Below are 22,720 nucleotides of genomic sequence, written 5' to 3'. Positions count from 1 at the left end.
AATCTATAAAGAACTTAGCAAACTCAACACCCAAAGAACAAATAATCCAATCAAGAAATGGGCAGAGGACATGAACAGACATTTCTGCAAAGAAGACATCCAGATGGCCAACAGACACATGAAAAAGTGCTCCATATCACTCGGCATCAGGGAAATACAAATCAAAACCACAATGCGATATCATCTCACACCAGTCAGAATGGCTAAAATCAACAAGTCAGGACATGACAGATGCTGGCAAGGATGCGGAGAAAGGGGAACCCCCCTACACTGTTGGTGGGAATGCAAGCTGGTGCAACGACTCTGGAAAAGAGCATGGAGATTCCTCAAAATGTTGAAAATAGAACTGCCCTATGACCCAGCAATTGCACTACTGGGTATTTACCCTAAAGATACAAACGTAGTGATCCAAAGTGGCACGTGTACTCGAATGTTTATAGCAGCAATGTCCACAATAGCCAAACTAGGGAAAGAACCTAGATGTCCATCAACAGATGAATGGATCAAGAAGATGTGGTATATATACACAATGGAATACTATGCAGCCATCAAAAGAAATGAAATCTTGCCATTTGCGACAACATGGATGGAACTAGAGCGTATCATGCTTAGCGAAATAAGTCAAGCGGAGAAAGACAACTATCATATGATCTCCCTGATATGAGGAAGTGGTGTTGCAACATGGGGGCTTAAGTGGGTACGAGAAGAATAAATGAAAGAAGATGGGATTGGGAGGGAGACAAACCATAAGTGACTCTTAATCTCACAAAACAAACTGAGGGTTGCTGGGGGGAGGGGGTTTTGGAGAAGGGGGTGGTATTATGGACATTGGGGAGGGTATGTGCTTTGGTGAGTGCTGTGAAGTGTTTAAACCTGGTGATTCACAGACCTGTACCCCTGGGGATAAAAATATATGTTTATAAAAAATAAAACATTATATTTAAAAAAAAAGAAAAGAAAATAGATTTAGAGTGGTGGTCAAGCTGTTATTTTTTATTTTAAAAATGTGTCTAGTGGCTACCTTGGAAATGACAACATACATCCTTGACTAATGCAAATCACCCTTAACAATTCCAAAGAGCAAGAGTTAAATATGGGACATCTTATCTCTTTTAACACATTCAGTGTTAGTTTTACTGGGATCTTCAGTTTAGTTTTTCCTATGGTTAAGTCTCACATATAACACTAGCAAGGTTTTGTAGAAAAAGAATCACAGATGTTCACCATTTATTTACTTTCTACCTACTTTTTTCATTTTGCAGATTGAATGTTCCATCTCCAATTATGATCTCCTTCTTAAAGATCTCTTCCTTGTATTTATTTAATACATAACACATACATAACAGACTATTGTTTCCTGAAAATAGTTTTCTTTCCATTTTATTTTTCATGGATTCTTTTGTGCAAATTTAGAAATCGTTTGAAAGTAAATTAATTTCAGCATTTTAAAAATGGCATTCAAGGGGCACCTGGGTGGCTCAGTCAGATAAGCGTCTGCCTTCATCTCAGGTCATGATCCCAGGGTCCTGGGATCTAGCCCTGCATCAGGCTCCCGGCTCAGCGGGAGCCAGCTTCTCCCTCTGCCTGCCATTTTGCCTACTTTTGGACTCACTTGAGCTCTCTCTCTCAAATAAATAAAATCTTTAAAAATAAAAAAATGGCATTCAATTTTTTTTCTCGCTTCCATCACTCCTGCTGAAAATGTTTCTTTTTCTCTGGCCACTTTCATTATTTACTCTTGGTCTTTAATGTTCACCAGTTCAACTGTTACTTCCCTCCATGTGGTTTTCCATGTTTGTTTTCTCATTTGGTCTCTTCTCTCTATGGGCTGATGTCTCTCATTAACTTACAAAAATCCTGTGTTCCTCACCTTCTCGACACCCATCCCATTGTTCAGATCTTTTTACTCTCTGACACATGTGTCTTAGGATCTTCTCTGAAATTTTCAATCTTCTTTCACTTTGTGTTCCTGTTTTGAAATGTGATTTTGACCTTCCTTCTTATACTTTAAGTGTGCCTTTTGCCATGTGCAATCTGCTGTTAAAATATCCACTGATTTCTTCTTGTCAGAGGCTATAATTTCCAGGGCTGGAATTCTTCTTATGATTACAATTATTTGAGGAAATTTACCATACTTTGATTGTCCCTTTTCCTCTTACTCTGAATTTTCTGAATATATTAATCATGGTTATTTTAGAGAAATTACATGTTTTTTTCCAAATGTACATGTCATCTGTGGCCTCTTTTTACATCTGCTTTTTCTCTTCATTTTGAGAATATTACCTTGTCTTTTATCATGCTTAGTAGATCTTTGGCATGACAGAAAAGAAGACAATATGATTAAAATGGAAAGAGTATCCATGTAGGATTATTTTTCTAGGGAGGATATACTGGGATAGCTTGAGGACCTTGATCTCCATAATCTGTCTGGGACTGAGCTTAATTATATCAGTTATGCTGGGCTTAGTCTACCTTTATTTTTTGTCCCTGTTCCATAGAAATATGCTTTTGAGTTGTAAACTAAAAACATTATGTTTGTGGGCATACTTTTGTTAATTTATTTGTGGATCCTAGCAATACAAAATTGTAAGAAATTCAGTTTTGCTTTTCAGAGGAGTTTCTTTTGGTATTTTTTTATTTTAATATTTTTAATTATTATTATTTTGGCTTCTGGATCTAGTAGCTCATTCAGCTTCAGAATATTCAAAGGTGATAACAATGTGTGATGGCTATACATATCTTTAATACCGATTGTAATTACTGAGAATAATTGGTAAAATAGTGCTCCTAAACTTAAAGAATAAGAATCAAGAATACAATTGTAATACTTATATAAAAAGAAATCCATAGTTTATTAAAATGACATTATAGAAAGTTGCATTTATTGGGAATATAACATGAATATCCAAAAATAACCATATTGGTACAAGGACACCAGTCTGATTAAATTAAAACAATTATTTTAATGCAGAAATGATTTAATAATAAGATAAGTACTCAAAAATAATTTTGAAAAACAAAGACTCCAAGACCTTTAACATGTCCAAAATTAGGAAGATGCCTCCAGTGCTGCTACTGTGTGAATCTGTTCAATTAGTTTTTGCTTGTAAGGGGATGTAAATGCAAATCAGCAATCACAAAGAAACCACAAAATCAGAAAGGAAACCATTGTAAGTATTGAAATGACCAATTAAGCATTATTTTAAAAATATGTATTAAATATCTTAAAGGAGAAGCAGAAGGTGATGACAAGTATTCTTTCTTTCTTTTTTTTTTTTTTTTAATTTTATTTATTTATTTGACAGAGAGAGATTATAAGTAGTTAGAGAGGCAGGCAGAGAGAGAGAGGAGGAAGCAGGCTCCCTGCTGAGCAGAGAGCCCGATGCGGGACTCGATCCCAGGACCCTGAGATCATGACCTGAGCCGAAGGCAGTGGCTTAACCCACTGAGCCACCCAGGCGCCCAGTATTCTTTCTTTTATTTAAATTCTTTTAGCTTACATGTAGTAAATCATTAGTCTTTGATGTACTGTACAATGATTCATTGGTTGTGTGTAACACCCAGTGCTCATCATATCACATGCCTTCCTTAATGACCATCACTTAGTTATTCTCCTGCGCACCTACCTCCCTTTCTACACTCCTCAGTTTGTTTCCCAGAGTCAAGATTATCTCCTGGTTTGTCTCTCTCTCTGATTTCTTCCTACTCAGTTTTCCCTCTCTGCCCCTATGATCCTCTGTGTTATTTCTTAAATTTTACATATAAGTGAAACCATATAATTGTCTTTCTCTGACTGACTAATGTCACTTAGCATAATATCCTCCAGCTCCATCCACATCAATGAAAATGGTAGGTATTCATCCTTTCTGATAGCTGAGTAATATTCCATTATATATATGAACCACATCCCCCTCCTCCTCCTCCTCCTCCTCTTCTTCTTCTTTTTCTTCTTCTTCTTCTTCTTCTTCTTCTTTTTCTTCTTTTTAAGGAGAAAGGGAGGGAAAGCATTAGCCATCTATCTCTCCCTTTTTTTTTTTTTAAAGATTTTATTTATTTGTTTATTTGACAGACAGAGATCACAAGTAGGCAAAGAGACAGGCAGAGAGAGAGGAGGAAGCAGGCTCCCTGCTGAGCAGAGAGCTTGATGCGGGGCACGATTCCAGGACCCTGGAATCATGACCTGAGCCGAAGGCAGAGGCTTTAACCCACTGAGCCACCCAAGCACCCCTGAACCACATCTTCTTTATCCATTCATGTGTTTAAGGACATTTTGGCTCCTTCCACAGTTTGGCTATTGTGGACATTGCTGCTATGAACATTGAGGCAGGTGCCCCTTCTATTCACCACATCTGTATCTTTGCGGTAAATGTCCCATCGTTCAGTTGCTGGGTCATAGGGTAGTTCTCTTTTTAACTTCTTTAGGAACCTCCATATTGCTTTCCAGAGTGGCCATATCAGCTTGCATTCCTACCAACAATGTAAGAGGGCTCTTCTTTCTCCACATCCTCACTAACATTTGTAGATGACAAGTATTCTTGAGAAAGAAAAGACTGTCAAAATGATGTGACATTTTAAAAATGGAATAACATAAAATGAATTAAAATTATAAATTAAAGATTATTTATAAAATTATTTATATTATTTATTATTATATTATATTCATATAATATAATTTATATTATTTAATATAATATATTAATTAATCATTAAAATTATTTATATTATTATTTATAAAATTATATATATTATTTATAAAATTATAAATTAAATTAAAGATATTGGTTAAATTGTTGATATGACCAGGGCACCTGATTAGCTCAAGCAGTTAAGCATCTGTCTCTGGCTCAGGTCATGATCTCAGGATCCTGGCATGGAGCCCGACATGGGGCTCCCCACTCAGTGGGAGTCCACTTTTCCCTCCTCCTCAACCCATCACCCTGCTCCTATTCTCTATCTCTTTCTTTCTCTCAAATAAATAAATAAAATCTTTTAAAAAATTGTTCATATGGCCCAAGGTAAAAACTCTGAGCCACAAGAAAAATGAAGAGGAAAAAAAAAATCATGTAGGTGAATCTACTTAAGTATTGACTTTACAAAGCAATAACTGCAATTATCAGTGAATGGGATTAAAAAAAAAAACTCTATCTGACAAAATAGCAAAAATAGCATATTTGCATATTTTGACTCATATAACTTAAGCATGATACACATATATATAAAAATAAAAACAAACAAACGTTAGCTGGATAAATTGCACAAAGGAAACACACCATGTGACAACCACCCAAGTCAAGTAACATAGCATAACCAGTACCCTGAAGCCTTTTCATGCTGTCTTCCAATCATTATCCCTTCTTTCCCCCAAAAGTAACTGGTATCTAGTCTAGCTTTTGGACTTATTAGCCCTTTGATTTCAGTCACTCTGTCTATATGATGGTGTCTATTTGCAGCTATACAATGTTCTTTCTTGATGACCATTTGGTGGATCACTTTTCACATATTACATATTTACTTGAATATCTAGATGCCCATTTAGGCAGGCAGGACATGTTCAAGTATCTTTCTTTCTTTTCTTTCTTTCTTTTTTTTTTTTTTTTTGGTTATTGATATATATGTGCTCTTTCTTCAAATGAGAGAAGAACCTTTTTCACTTACGTATGTGTCAAATTTCTTCTATCACCCCATAACTTGCATATTCATTCTTTAGTGATATCATAAATCTAATTTTAATTACTAATATTTTATTTTGTAGGTTGTAATTTTAATTCCAATTTAAGAAATGTTTACCCCTTCCAAATTTATGAAGATCTTCTATATTTTCTTCCAGAGGTGTATGGTTTTACTTTCATATTGAGATAGCCATTATATCCAGAAGAACTGATTTTGAATATCAAAAGTAGGATTTCATTTAGCTTCTTATATGTATTATCACTTGGACATGCCCTAATTGCAAATAGGGCAGGTTCATTTGGTATTTCTTTGATATATTTGTTGAAAAGACCATAATTTTCTCACAATTCCAAAGCACTAACCTATCCATTAAGCAATTATCCATACCTAATGGATTTGTCACAATCTTTTTTCTGTCTCATGTTTGTATTTATCTACTCAGAGAGTTGCCACCTAAAAACAAAACCAAACCAAAGAACACTTTTTTTTTTGGTAAAGAAAATTATAATATTCTGGAGAAGTCTTCAAAGATACCTCCTTGAATATGTTTTCATTCTCCTGAGTTAAATAACTTTAGACTCACGTTGTCAATCAAAAAGAAAAGAAAAACTTTGTAAATTTGAATTGGATGTCATGGACCCCATAGATCAACTCATGAACAATTCATATTTTTATAATATTAAGTATTAAAATAAAAAAGCACATGTGTACCTCAAATTATTTATATCTCTCTTAATTTTCCAATGTTTTATCATTTCTGAGTAGACAGCCCATCATAATCACTATCCTCTTCTTATATTGTTTTTTTGGTTCATAACATTTTTTTGGTGTATTTATTGATTGATATGAATCTTAATTTCTCTTTTTATATTGTCCTTGTCTTATTTCCTATCTAGATTATACTGGCTTCATAAACTGATCTGTAAAGTAATATTTTATATCTGAAAGATTTTTGTGAAAATTGTGTTATTCTTTCCTAAAAAATTTGAAGGAATTTGACAGTGGACATTAATGTTTTTTGTTCTTCATCTATAAATGTAGCTTAAATTTTTTCCAGGTATTTCTGATATCCAGGAAAGTGGATAAGTAGGTGGCTTATTCACATAAGGGAATTCCACTCAACAATTCAAATTAGTAATGCCCTAAGCTGAAGTACTCTTTGTCAAAGTATGCAGACTGAATTATTCTAGTCATATAAAGTATAAGAACAGACCAAATAAACACATGGAAATAAAAATGAACAAAATGCTTATCTATGGGGAAGTATATTGAGTGAGAAGGAGAACATGCAAACTCTTTGTAGTGTTGGGAAATTTTATATATTAATACAGTGTTTGGTTACATGGCATATATATGTGTGAAAATTAATTGAGTTATATACTTGATATGTATGCACTTCACTCTCTGTAATCTCGACGTCAATAAAAACATGGGCCAGAAAACATGAACAGTCATTTATATAAGAGAGATGTAAGAAGACAATCAATAAAGTTACAAAATGGTACCCAATCTCTTCATAATGCAAATGAAACCACCAGGAAAGTGCAGCTTCACAGCCGAAAGATAAAGATTGAAAGAGGGGAGCTGTAACATGCTCTGATGACGATGTGGACGGACTGGGGGAAGACATTTCTGAGATGCTCTGTTCCTTGACATTTGCATAAGGCTCAACACTGTGCAATGAATAAGTGAATGAGTATAGCTATATTAGAAAATAAGTTATTAACCAAAAAATTTGAGAGTGAAAGTAACCCAGTGTAAAACACTTCCAATTTTAGATGTGAATACTGGAGAATCTGTTGCACCTGTGCATCAAGAGCTAAGAACAAATTCTAGAGACACACTGACGGTATCAGAGGAAACAATTGTGTCATTGCCTTGATAGATTTCCTTAAGCTTACTTTTTTTATTTAAGATTTTTATTTATTTATTTGACAGAGAGAGATCACAAGTAGACAGAGAGGCAGGCAGAGAGAGAGGGGGAAGCAGGGTCCCTGCTGAGCAGAGAGCCCGATGCAGAACTCTATCCCAGGACCCTGAGATTATGACCTGAGCCAAAGGCAGTGGCTTAACCCACTGAGCCACCCAGGCGCCCCAAGCTTACTTTTTTTAAAGATTTAATTATTTATTTGAAAGAGAGAGGGAAAGAGTAGGGGTGTAAGGGGCAGAGGGAAAGAATGTCCAAGCAGACTCCAGCTGAGTGGGGAGCCCAACTCCGGGCTCGATCTCACAAGCAATGAGATTAGGACTTGAACAACTGAATCCAAGAGTTAGATGCTTAACTGACTGAGTTGCTCAGGTGCCCCTACATTTTGTTAACTTTTTTTAAAAAAGAAATACACATGCATATACTAACACAAACACACAATCATATGCTATAAGTCTCATATAATAGATTATATGGAAGTAAATGAATTTATTTTGATGAAGTCATAAGTGGAATATACTGTCAAAGTTAAAAATAGGTACATATGAAATTATAACAATCTCTTCAGAGGTAATATAGAATAAGACATTTAAAGTTCATAGCAGTTACTTGTGTAATACAATTCTCCTATATAAACATCAGACTTTGCAAAACTAGAACATATTTTGATGAATGCAATGAAATATGCTGTGAAATTTTAAGGAAACCAAGAGCACGGCGAACACACCATTCTGTAAAATTAACAAACACGCAGTTTACAGAGAAGTAATGAGAGGTTGGAAAGATAATTCTTGTTTTATAAGAAATAAGACAATCTAGAGAGTTTAGTCACCAAAATAGGAGTAAAAGGGGAATTTAAAATGTTATACATGAGAGGCATCTTCAAAAGGAAATACTGTTTATGCAATATTAAGTTAATTAAGCAATATTAAGTTTTTGAAAATATGTTCATTTAAGATTTTGTTGTTATAATTAATATTTTCATTTGTTCAGTGGTCTGCATAAAGGATTTTTTTTCTTTTAAAGATTTTATTTATTTATTTGACAGAGAGAGATCACAAGTAGGCAGAGAGGCAGGCAGAGAGAGGAGGAAGCAGGCTCCCTGCTGAGCAGAGAGCCCGATGCGGGACTCAATCTCAGGACCCTGAGATCATGACCTGAGCCGAAGGCAGCAGCTTAACCCACTGAGCCACCCAGGCGCCCCTGCATAAAGGATTTTTTTTAATGATTTACTTACTTCTTTAGTTGACACAGAGAGAGAGATCACAAGTAGGCAGAGAGGCAGGCAGAGAGAGCGAGGGAAGCAGGCTCCCTGCTGAGCAGAGAGCCTGATGCAGGACTCAATCCCAGGACCCTGAGATCATGACCTGAGCCAAAGGCAGAGGCTTAACCCACTGAGCCACCCAGGCACCATAAAGGGTATTTCAAGAAGGTGGTAGAAATGGGAAAAATGGCAGATCATATTTCTGTCCCTTGAGGAGTGGACATAAGAGGAAAACATGTGCATTTCTCATAATAGCTGCACTTTCAGGTTTGGAGGATGGAGTAGGAATAATTCAAGAAGGATCACTTTTTGGTTTTTTTAGGAAAGAGCAGTTGAATAATTTAGTAGACAAAGGGATCTAAGGAGATCTCAGACGTTACAATAAAAATAGATGAAATCTGGATTTTGAGATGATTTTATTTTGTTCTACATAAGCATCAGTCAGTTTTAATGGACAAAACAAACAATTCTGCACTCTATATTTTTTAAAAATTAATGGCAATGTATTCATTTCAGTTTAAAAGAATGAAAAATATTCTTACATGCTGTATGGGGAAAGAATGAGTAAAAGTGGTGAACGTCAAAGTTGCTTTTCTACATCTTAAGATAACTATCCGTTCTTTCTTACTTCTGGTAGACTTATTTTAAGTACATTATGAGTAATTATTCTCATATTAAGAATGAATTCCTGGGGCACCTGGGTGGCTCAGTGGTTAAGCATCTGACTCTTGATTTCAGCTCAGGTTATAATCTCAGTATTATGAGATTAAGCTCCATATCAGGCTGTTCTGGGCAAGGAGCCTACTTAGGATTTTGTCTCCCTCTTCCTTTGTCCCTCCCTGCTCATCCTTTCTCTCAATTTCATTCTCTCTCACTCCAAAAAAAAAAAAAAAAAAAAAAAAATCTCTTATTTGTTTTTAGCATCTCAGGATCATGTGGAAATATAGCTGCAAATATTTCTAACAAAATCATTCCAAGAGCCAGGGTTCCTGTATTTATTGATGCTGATATGTATGTGTATACTGGCCCCAGAGTTCTACCTAACTGGGACTTAAATGAGGTAAGCATGTTGGAGAAGAGAAATCAGACTTTTCTTGCTTTTGTATTGTCAGAACCAGCAGATTAGTTTGACCTAGCTTGAGTGTTGATAGGTTTTGGCTCTGGAGAATCTGAGGGAAATCACAGACAACCAGACAGAAGTCACGGGAATCCTTCAAAGGCCACTTAGAAGTGTGTCCTTGTTGATGGATGTGCTGTTCCATTTGTGTTGGTAAAGCTTGGTGAAGAAACACTTTTAGGAAGCAGGACCACGAAACATGGAAATTGTTCACCTTTCATATTAATTCAAGGTCCCTAATGCCCTCACTTAGTGTAATGTTATGAGAAATCTTTGATAACATAAAATCATACCATCTATTAAAAATATAGGAAAAGTACCCATACCCCCACACTCAGGGAATTAAGGATAAAAATTATCTCAATTGTATCAACTTTCTAAATATGTACTATGTACTAGAACTTTTTGTATTTTATCTAGAATCTACCTGAAAACCCAGAATCACAGGTACTTCCATATACATATTGCAATTAGGAAATAGAAATCCTCCAAATTGCATGAATTACATAGTATTACAGATAGTAAAAAAAGTAAAATTGATATTAAACTCCTTTGTTAATTTGAAATTTTATTTCAATTGCAGTGTGTGGTTTCTATGGTTATAAACATTATAGAAATTTGGTGTTCTGTATAAAGGGGTAATGAGATTCATTACAACTTTTTTTTTCTTTAACTTTTAAAAAACATGGAAGTAGGGGCACCTGGGGGCTCAGTGGGTTAAAGCCTCTGCCTTCAGCTCAGGTCATGATCCCAGGGTCCTGGGATCGAGCCCCGTTTCTCCCTGCTGAGCAGAGAGCCTGCTTCCTCCTCTCTCTCTCTCTGCCTGCTTGTGATCTCTCTCTGTCAAATAAATAAACAAAATCTCTAAAAAACAAAACAAAACAAAACAAACAAACAAACAATAAAACATGGAAGTAAATTTTCCACTGGATAAGGAATCAAAATTCTTGGCTCTCCTATTTGCTTGTCATATAAATTTGAGAAAGCTGATTTTTTTTTAAGCCTATTTTGTCTCAACGATAAAAATAAAATAAATGCAGCTGTACCAAGTATTTCAGAGATGTTTCAGGACTCATGTATACAAGTTATATAAAATATTTAATGTAGTTAGTGTGACAGTCTACACACACCACATCACTTAAACTTTAATCCCAGTGGTGAGCTAACACACTAGCAATAATTTGGAGATCCTATTTTTTTAAAAAGTCATTCACAGAAACAAGAATTTCCACTATTAGTGTCTAAATCAATCAAAAATTTTTGCTAATTTGCATAATTAAAGATAAAATGAACTTTTGTGAGGAAGGGTGTAACTTGTTAGTTGAAGTAATAAATGTTAGAAATCAATTCTCACTGATGAAATCAAGGGATGGTATTAATAACTCAATGCCTATTGACTTTGTTCCAGCTATTGGTTTAGAAGGATTTCTGGTTGTATGATGCTTAGATAATGTCATTGTGTAAATATTTAGAAGAACAAAATGTTAATAGTACCTGAGTTATGAAAAAGTCTGTAAATTACTGCCTGTTAATGAATGTTCAATAAATATTCTTTTCTGTAGTAGAATTTTTTATTTATTTGAGAGAGAGAGAGTGAGTGAGAGAGAGCATGAGAGCACAGAAGGTCGGAAGGAGAAGCAGACTCCCCATGGAGCTGGGAACCCAATGAGGGACTCAATCCCAGGACTCTGGAACCACGACCTGAGCCGAAGGCAGATGCTTAACCAACTGAGTAACCCAGATGCCCCTATTGTAGTAGAATTTTTTAGAGGATTTAGTATGTATGTATGTATTTATTTATTTATTTATTTATGAGACAGAGAGAGAGTAGTGCGGGGAGGGGTTGAGGGACAAGAAGAAAGCTGAGCATGGAGCCTCATACAGGGCTCCATCTCATGACCGTGAGATCATGACCTAAGCTGAAATCAAGAGTCAGATGTTTAAATGACCGAGCCACCCAGGTACCCCTCTTTATTGTTGTAGCATTTAATAACTAAGCTTGACTTTCAATAATTCCTATATCTCAGGTCTCTTTGAAAGCCATTATTAGGATAAAAATATCCCTATGATAAACTGGTATGTCCATATAAACTATTTATATAGGCTATGAGTATCTATATAAACTATTAGGTCTATACCCCACCCACCCCCAATTAAAACAGGTACTCAAGCACATGGACACACATTAAAGCAGGTACTCATACAAATACATGTACACACATGGCTATTTACAATAGCCCAAAGGTAGAAACCCTCTAAACACCCATCAGTGGGTGAATGAATAAACAAGTAGTGGGATACCCTCTCACTGATTCATTGCAAAAGGGAAAATTGTACTGACACATACTACACATGGAAAAGCCTTGAAAATAGGAAGCAAGTGAAAGTGGCCAGACTCTGAAGACAACACAGTCTATGATCTGTCAGTATGAAATGTTAAGCATAGGGAAATCCATTGAGACAGAAGGCAGGCGGGGGGTCATCAGGGGCTGGAAGAAGGTGAGGAAATGGACAGGAAATGCTTTATGGGAAAAAGGTTTCCTTTTGGCAGTGATAAAAATGTTCTGGAGCTTGATGGTTGCAAAATAACTGTGTCTGTACTACATTTTAATGAGATGTTCACTTTGAAACAGTTATTTTTATATTATGTGATTTTTGCCTTATTTAAAAAAAATGTGTAAGTGTGTGTGTGTGTGTGTGTGTGTGTGTGTCTGTGTGTATCTGTTTTGTTTGCCCTAATTGGTATAAGGTCGCTCACAATAGCTCAAGTAACATAAAGTGTTTTAAAATGCAGGGTTAATATTAAAATACTGTGAAATGCAGAATACTAGTTTTTTTAACAAGGAAACCTTAGTATTTCCACCTTCATCTTTCTCTGAATTACAGTGAAATTTAATACAGTAAAAATAACCTCCCAAGAACTTGTGGGGATATATGTATCCAGGGTAGCCTGTTTGTTACTCATTTGACCAGCTGGTGGCCCCGTATCCATCAGTTAGTATCTGGAGTACTCAAGTACTCTTGAATACTACTTGTGGTTAGTATTGGGGAACGTGCAGTAACCACGGATGCCCCCCTGAGATGCAGGTGACAACATATTCCTTAAAGAGGAGGAAATAAAACCGGAGCCATCCTTCTTTGAGCATCTACCATGTACCAAGCATCCATCCAAGTGATACATCTTATTGAGAATAAGAACCTGGGGGCCCTGTGTGATCCAGTCAGTTAAGCTCTGGTCATGATCTCAGGATCTCAGGGTTGTGAGGTCAAGCCCCACATCGGGGTCTGTGCTCAGCAAGGAGTCTACTGGTTTCTCTCTCCTTCACGTCTCCTTCTCCCCCTCCTCACTCTCTCTTTCTCAAATAAATAAGAAAATCTTAAAAAAAAAAAAAAAAGAGTGAGAAACTCATGGAATAACCATCTTATTACCCTCATTATACAGAAGAGAGAATTAAAACATACAGATGTCAGGAGGAGACAAGATGAAGGGAAGTAGGAGGAGGCGCCCTTCAACCTGCACCCTAAAGTGAGCTGATCACCTTCCAGAAAACTCCGATCACCCAGGAAATCAGCCTGAGATCAGAATTATACACGTCTGGATCTCTACAGGGGCAGAGGACGCCAGTGGGCAGGTAAAAGGGAGTGGGAATGGTGGACTGATATCGGAAGATAAACAAAAGGGGGAGGGAGCCACCAGAGGCGACTGGTTGGAAAGTAATACCCCAATACTAGCGAGAGTGCCCTGCATCTGGGGACCAGCATTAACTTGGAGACTGGTTGAAAACACTCCAAAAGAGCAAAGGATCATGGGGGAAATTGTGGGAATCGGGGCAGCTAGGGACATCCTCCCCTGGTGCTGAGGCAGAGAGAGTGTGGCGGAGAAACCAGGACTTGGTCCCTGAGCCGCCAGCGTGCCCGAGAATGCATGGGTTCGAGCTCCTGTGAGGAGATGGGAGCCACGCCAGTCGGCAAAAAGCGCAAGCCCTGCTACAAAGCCTGAGATACGCGCGAACGTCCCTCATACTCCCCTGAGTTACAAAGGTCTGGCCGGCGCTCTTTGACCCACACCATTGTTTCAGAGCCTAAGACATGCATCCCAAAATCTCCCCTGACAGAGGTGTGCAAAAGCCTAGCCTGGTGCTTTCGGACCTGCACCCCGTTCTCAGTGCCTGAGACACGTGCACAACCCATAGCCGCCCCCTGAAAGACGTGCGCACAAGCCGGGCACTCTTAGACCCAGAAAGACCAGGCACTCCCAGCCTGGGCCAGCAGGAAAATCTGTGTGAGATTGCTGCTTGGAACCTCTCTGGTGGTCAGGAGTTTCCAGACAGCTGCCACTGCCTCGGCTTTGGGTACAAGCAAAAGATCCTACCTCCCCAGGAACCGCGACTTGGAACCTGCTCTGCCAGCGGCCAAGGGGGAACTTATTTAGTCTCTGCACCCAGACTGAGGCTTCTCTCTGAGAGGGAATCAGGGTGCAGTTTGTTTTCCTCTAAAACTACAAAAACCATCAAAAGCGGTCAAGGTGAGAGGAAAAAAAAAAGTGAAAAAACATAAAAAACCGCCAGAGAACAAAAGCCTGAAAAAAAACAGTTTCCTCAGAGCCCACCCCCTTGACGGGGGCAGGAGGACTTAACTCAGGAAATATCATTGACTGACAACCCACGTGGCAGGCCCCTTCCCCAGAAAACAAACCAAGAAAGAAAAAAAAAAAAAAAGAGAGAAAAAAAAAAGGACTACAAGAGAACAACCACTACTTCATAGGAAAACTTTTATTTTTCACTCATTCCCACTATTCTGGTTCATTTTTTTTTAAACATAGGTAATTTTTTAACCTATTTACCATCACAGAGAGCTGTACAGTACATCAAATTCCATAATACCCTTCTAACCTGAACTTTTTGATACATACCCCTATGTTTTTCTTTTGCATTTCTATTTTTTGAATTCCTGTTTTTAATTTTAGTTTAGTCTAGTTTATTCCTTTTTTACTTTTACCTTCTAATATTCATATAGAGTTAAACTTCAAAGTAATCCCCTTTCCCCAATCAATACTACCCTATAGGTAAACCAATTTTTAATCCCCTTTATTTTAGGAAAGTTGAGTCCTTTAACAAAGATATCAAGATACATCTAGGAAGAATCAAAACAACCTTCCTCGCACACACTGAGAACTTATAACCACTCTCCCATCCTCTTCTTCCACCACTGTTTCTGTGTATTTGTGTTTGTCCTGATAGCATATAAATCTTACACTTAGAGTTCTTTTTGATGAGGTTCTTCCTTTATTTGCATATATATATTTTTTTCTCTTGTCATATACTTGTATCAGTCTTTTTGTTTGTCTGTTTTTGTTTGTCTACTTCATAAATCTTACCTTGGGGCCCATCTGGGCTGAACCTTCTCTTTCATCTTCCTTTTCTTTCCTCTCTCTCTCTCTCTTTTTAAAAATTTTTTCTTTTCTTTTCTTTTTTCTTTTTCTTTTTCTTTTCTTTTCTCTCTCATTTAGGTGGGGAATCCTGATTGCTCAGAAGTGTTCCAGGGTGCACCTTGACTGCACCACGGTCGATACATCCAGCTACATCTGTCCAGTCATCTCCCACCAAAATGACTAGGAGGAGGAATGCCCAACAGAAGAAAAATAAAGAGGATGAACCTTCTGCAAAAGAGCTAACAGCTATTAACATAGACAATATGTCGGAAAGAGAATTCAGGCTAACAATTATTCAGGCAATAGCTATGAAGAAAGCCATGAATGACCAAATGGAATTGATTAGGGCTGAGCTGAAAGCGATGAGAGATGATATTCACAATGTTAGGGCGGAGATTAAAGCTACCAGGGAGGAGGTTCACAATGCTCTTAATGAGTTCCAATCTAATCTAAACTCTCTCAAAGCTAGGGTAACTGAGACAGAAGATAGAATTAGTGATCTGGAAGACAAACAGATAGAGAGAAAGGATCAGGAGGAAGCCTGGAACAAACAGCTTAGAAACCATGAAAACAGAATCAGGAAAATAAATGATGCCATGAAGCATTCCAACATCAGAATTATTGGGATCCCTGAAGGGGAGGAGAAAGAAAGAAGTCTAGAAGATATAGTGAAAAAAGTCCTTCATGAAAATTTTCCCAATCTCGTGAATGGAACCAGCGTTCATGTACTAGAGGCTGAACGGCCTCCACCCAAGATTTTACATTCCAAAAAAAATCACGACAACTGATAGTCAAATCGAGGAATTATAATTGTAGGTATAATCACTTGAAAGCCGCTAGGGCAAAGAGGCTCCTTACTTACAGAGGGAAGCCCATCAGAATAATGTCAGACCTGTCCACAGAGACCTGGCAAGCCCAAAAAGGCTGGAAAGATAAATTCAGGGCACTAAATGAGAAGAACATTCAGCCAAGAATACTTTATCCAGCAAGACTGACATTCAAAATGGATGGAGCGATAAAGAGTTTCCAAGACCGGCAAGGCTTAAAAGACTATGCAATCACCAAGCCAACACTGCAGGAAATATTAAGGGGGGGTTCTATAAAAGAGGAAAAATCCTAAGAATAGCATTGAACAGAAATATAGAGACAATCTACAGAAAGAAAGACTTCAAAGGTAACTCGATGTCAATAAAAACATATCTATCAATAATCACTCTCAATGTGAATGGCCTAAATGTGCCCATAAAACGGCACAGGGTTGCAGATTGGATAAAATGGCAGGACTCATCCATATGTTGTCTACAAGAGACCCATTTTCAACCTAAAGATACACACAGACTGAAAGTGAAGGGATGGAGAAGCATTTTTCATGCCAATGGACCTCAAAAGAAGGCTGGGGTAGCAATTCCCATATCAGATAAATTAGACTTTAAACTAAAGACTGTAGTCAGAGATACAGAAGGACACTACATAATCCTTAAAGGGACTATCCACCAAGATGATCTAACAATTGTAAATATCTATGCTCCCAATATGGGAGCAGCCAATTACTTAAGAAAACTGTTAATCAAGATAGAGTCATATTGATATGAATACACTAATCGTAGGAGATCTTAACACACCTCTCTCAGAAATAGACAGATCATCAAAGCAGAAAATCAATAAAGAAACAAGAGCATTGAATGACACATTGGACCAGATGGACCTCATAGATATATACAGAACATTCCACCCTAAAACAACAGTATACTCATTCTTCTCAAGTGCACATGGAACCTTCTCAAGAATAGACCACATACTGGGTCACAAATCAGGACTTAACCAATACCAAAAGACTGAGATTATTCCCTGCATATTCTCAGATCACAATGCTTTGAAACTGGAGCTCAATCACAAAGAAAAGTTCAGAAGGGACTCAAACACCTGGAAGCTAAAGGCCACCTTGCTTAAGAATGCTTGGATCAACCAGGAGATCAAAGAAGAACTGAAACAATTCATGGAAACCAATGAGAATGAAGACACTTTGGTCCAAAACCTAAGGGATACAGCAAAGGCGGGCCTAAGGGGGAAATACATAGCCATCCAAGCCTCTCTCAAAAAAAGAGGGAGAGACCAGCTGTCTCTACACTTTAAAGAACTGGAGAATCAACAACAGATCAAACCAACTCCACACATAAGAAGGGAAATCATCAAGATTATTGCTGAGATCAATGAGGTAGAAACTAGAGATACAGTAGAACGTATCAATGAAACTAGAAGATTTTTTTTGAAAGAATCAATAAGATCGATAAACCATTGGCCACACTAATCCAAAAGAAAAGAGAGAAAGCCCAAATTCATAAAATTATGAATGAAAAGGGAGAGATCACAACAAACATCAAGGAAGTAGAAACAATCATCAGAAGTTATTACCAACAATTATATGCCAATAAGCTTAGCAACCTAGATGAAATAGATGCATTCCTAGAAAACTATAAACTCCCAAAATTGAACCAGGAAGAAATCGACAACCTGAATAGACTGATATCTAGTAACGAGATTGAAGCAGTGATCAAAAACCTCCCAAAAAACAAGAGCCCAGGACCTGACAGATTCCCTGGGGAATTCTACCAAACTTTCAAAGAAGAAATAATACCTATTCTCCTGAAGCTGTTTCAAAAAATTGAAGCAGAAGGAAAACTTCCAGACTCTTTCTATAAAGCCAGCATTACCCTGATCCCCAAACCAGGCAAAGACCCTACCAAAAAGGAGAATTTCAGACCAATATCACTGATGAATATGGATGCTAAGATTCTCAACAAGATCCTAGCCAACAGGATCCAACAGCACATTAAAAAGATTATCTACCATGACCAGGTGGGATTCATCCCTAGGCTACAAGGATGGTTCAACATTCGCAAATCAATCAATGTGATAGAACAAATTAATATGAGAAGAGAGAAGAACCACATGGTCCTCTCAATTGATGAAGAAAAAGCATTTGACAAAATCCAGCATCAGTTCCTGATTAAAATGCTTCAAAGTTTAGGGATAGAGGGAACATTCCTGAACCTCATCAAATCTATCTATGAAAGACCCACAGCAAATATAATCCTCAATGGGAAAAAGTTTGCAGCCTTCCCATTGAGATCAGGAACAAGACAAGGATGCCCACTTTCACCACTCTTGTTCAAAATAGTATTAGAAGTCCTAGCAACAGCAATCAGACAACAAAGAGAAATAAAAGGTATCCAAATTGGCAATGAAGAAGTCAAACTCTCTCTATTTGCAGATGACATGATTCTTAAAATGGAAAACCCAAAAGACTCCGCCCCCAAACTACTAGAACTCATACAGCAATTCAGCAACGTGACAGGATACAAAGCCAATGTGCAGAAATCGGTGGCTTTCTTATACACTAACAATGAAAATACAGAAAGGGAAATTAGAGAATCGATTCCATTTACTATAGCACCAAGAACCATAAGATACCTGGGAATAAACCTAACCAAAGAGGTAAAGGATCTGTACTTGAGGAACTACAGAACACTCATGAAAGAAATTGAAGAAGACACAAAAAGATGGAAGACCATTCCATGCTCTTGGATCGGAAGAATAAACATTGTTAAAATGTCTATACTGCCTAGAGCAATCTATACTTTTAATGCCATTCCAATCAAAATTCCACCGGTATTCTTCAAAGAGCTGGAGCAAATAATCCTAAAATTTGTATGGAATCAGAAGAGACCCCGAATCACTAAGGATATGTTGAAAAACAAAAATAAAATGGGGGGCATCACGTTACCTAATTTCAAGCTTTACTACAAAGCTGTGATCACCAAGACAGCATGGTACTGGCATAAAAACAGACCCATAGACCAGTGAAACAGAGTAGAGAGCCCAGATATGGACCCTCAACTCTACGGTCAATCTTCGACAAAACAGGAAAAAATATACAGTGAAAAAAAGACAGTCTCTTCAATAAATGGTGCTCGGAAAACTCGGCAGCTATATGTAGAAGAATAAAACTTGACCATTCTCTTACACCGTACACTAAGATAAACTCAAAATGGATAAAAGACCTCAACGTGAGACAGGAATCCATCAGAATCCTAGAGGAGAACATAGACCGTAATCTCTTCGATAGCAACTTCTTTCAAGATATGTCTCCAAAGGCAAAGGAAACAAAAGTGAAAATAAACTTTTGGGACTTCATCAAAATCAAAAGCTTCGGCACAGCAAAGGAAATAGTCAAAAAAAACAAAGAGGCAACCCATGGAATGGGAGAAGATATTTGCAAATGACAGTACAGACAAAAGGTTGATATCCAGGATCTATAATGAACTCCTCAAACTCAACACACACAAAACAGGCAATCATATAAAAAAATGGGCAGAAGATATGAACAGACACTTCTCCAATGAAGACATACAAATGGCTATCAGACACATGAAAAAATGTTCATCATCACTAGCCCTCAGGGGGATTCAAATTAAAACCACATTGAGATATCACCTTACACCAGTTAGAATGGCCAAAATTAACAAGACAGGAAACAACATGTGTTGGAGGGGATGTGGAGAAAGGGAAACCCTCTTACACTGTTGGTGGGAATTCAAGTTAGTGCAGCCTCTTTGGAGAGCAGTGTGGAGATTCCTCAAGAAATTAAAAATAGAACTTCTCCATGACCTGCAATTGCACTCCTGGGTATTTACCCCAGAGATACAGATGTCATGAAAAGAAGGGCCATCTGTACCCCAATGTTTATAGCAGCAATGGCCATGGTCGCCAAACTATGGAAAGAACGAAGATGTCCTTCAACGGACGAATGGATAAGGAAAATGTGGTTCATATACACTATGGAGTATTATGCCTCCATCAGAAAGGATGAATACCCCACTTTTGTAGTAACATGGACGGGACTGGAAGAGATTATGCTGAATGAAATAAGTCAAACAGAGAGAGTCAATTATCATATGGTTTCACTTATTTGTGGAGCATAAAAATAGCATGGAGGACAAGGGGTGTTAGGAGAAGGGAGTTGGGGGAAATTGGAAGGGGAAGTGAACCATGAGAGACTATGGACTCTGAAAAACAATCTGAGGGGTTTGAAGTGGCAGGGGGGTGGGAGGTTGGAGTACCAGGTGGTGGGTATTATAGAGGGCACGGATTGCATGGAGCACTGGGTGTGGTGAAAAATTAATGAATACTGTTATGCTGAAAATAAATAAATTAATAAAAAAATAAAATTAAATTAAACCAGAAAAAACAACAACAGCAACAACAAAAAACCATACAGATGTCAAGAAACCTGCATATTTGCACTGACCCAGGATTCAAATCCAGACAGGCCATCTCCAGCAACCGCAGGACCCCCGGTAGCCTCTCACGCAGGTCAAGTTCTTCAGTAGTGGTGAGCTATCATTCCCTCTAAATCAAGGTGTTTTAAACCTAAAACTTCTGTCAGCTCACCTCCTCAAAGCATTCGAAGGATGATCAGTTTAGTTAGAAAATACTCATTCTTAGGTCAAGTGGTGTTTCAAATTTCCAGTTTCTAAGAAATACTAGGGAGATATGTCAAAATCCAAAGACAGATTTTGAGGACAAATTAAATATTTGAAAGATAAATGAACAAACACTGTGTTCACCATTTCATAAGCAGTGCACCGTGATCAAATTCATCAAAGAGAAAATACCCAGACACTCTAAGAGGTTGGATAGTTACCAAACAGAAGCGCATCCATACCAGGCTGTTGGAGGCAAGGGGAGAGAAATGGGCACTTTTAGGGAGAGTGGTCAGCCTGGGTTTGCATCCCAGGACCACTTACTCACAGTGTGACCTTGATCAGGACCAGGCTAGTGAGAGGATCCAGCTATAGGATTATTGAGAACATTAAGGGAGATGATGCATGGAAGGTGCAGTATATAAATAACAATGATAAATAATAAATTAACCGGTGCTCGGTAATTAGCTTTGATGATGGCGAAGATGATTTTGAATGCAATTTGACTTGGCTCTTTATTGTGTGGAGGACTGGGATCCTCAGGACGGCAGAAAACCACTATACCCCCCAACGCCAGCATCTACCAAAACCAAGGAAAGCCAATAGGGTGTGCCATTTATCGACAAGATCAGCAGCCTCTGGAGAGAGAGTAGAGCTTAGACACAGTTCCCTCATAACCCCTTCTTCCTATGCTAAACAACTCCCCAGGCTGACACAGAAAGCACTCTCCCCGTGCATTTGAATCACTCCCATGATTAATGGATCATTCTGGTGGAGTCAAATGTCCCCAGTTCAATTACCTCTCTCAAGGACGCATCGGTCAATTGCTTCTCCTCCATAAATACCCAAGTCAAACAGAGACCATTTCTTGGAATTTAACTCGAAATATCTCCAGCAAGATTAAGAGTTTCACATAGAACCTATGACTAATGACAACAATTCATTCTGAGCTCATTACACAAACCCGCATACAGAAAATTTATCCTTTCTGTAAAGAACAATGAAGTGCCTCAGGAGAGCGGTCCCTCAGGAGTTTGCATAAACACAAGGAGATTTACAGGGAAGTGAAGGGAGAAATGGAAAGGCTTTTGCCCTTTTGCTGCATTTGTTGACAGTTGTTCATAATACAAATACTCCCTCAGCAAAGGCTAATTGCCAGCCCTAGTTTCTGCAACACCCCTGATTGACTGATTAGGATTGTTATAGGAAACAATGGAACAGGGAGAGCCGGAATGTCTCTTTGTTCTGGAATGGATTTCTCATCCACTAGCATGGCAAGCCCACAACTGAAGACATGATGTTCAGCTTGCTGAACTGTAATTGGGATCATTTGTAACACAGCACAAACTTGCTTCATAAACAATTTTCTGTGCTTTCTTGACAGACTGCATAAAGTATTCTTAGTTTGGGATTTGGGAAAACAGTGACATGAGATTCTAAAATCTGGTAACAGCCCTGCAGGCCACCTGTGCTTTCCTGCGATCACTTCGGGACTGTTACCTGGCAATTGTTTCTGGGTCGGTAAGGGAAAGCATTACAGCAAGGAAGCAAAATTATTCAAGGAGATGCAGATAAACATTTTGTTCTTTTATCCTGGAGATTTATTGCCTTTTGTTATATATTTTCGCCTTCTCAATCCATGGAGTATATTATCCTTGGAGAGATTTTCTTCCTTTTCTTTTTTTTTAACATCATGCTGCACATTTCCACTTTGCATTTATGTATATACACTTTGTTACCAAAAGAAGCTGTGCTTTAGTCATTGCTTTACTGTGCTTATAATTTTATTCAGTGCCTTTTCAGTTATCAGGACATTCTGTACAAATAC

This window comes from Mustela nigripes, chromosome 4 (assembly GCF_022355385.1).
Source record: "Mustela nigripes isolate SB6536 chromosome 4, MUSNIG.SB6536, whole genome shotgun sequence".
In the NCBI taxonomy this organism is placed as follows: domain Eukaryota; kingdom Metazoa; phylum Chordata; class Mammalia; order Carnivora; family Mustelidae; genus Mustela; species Mustela nigripes.
This window is presented reverse-complemented; position numbering follows the sequence as displayed.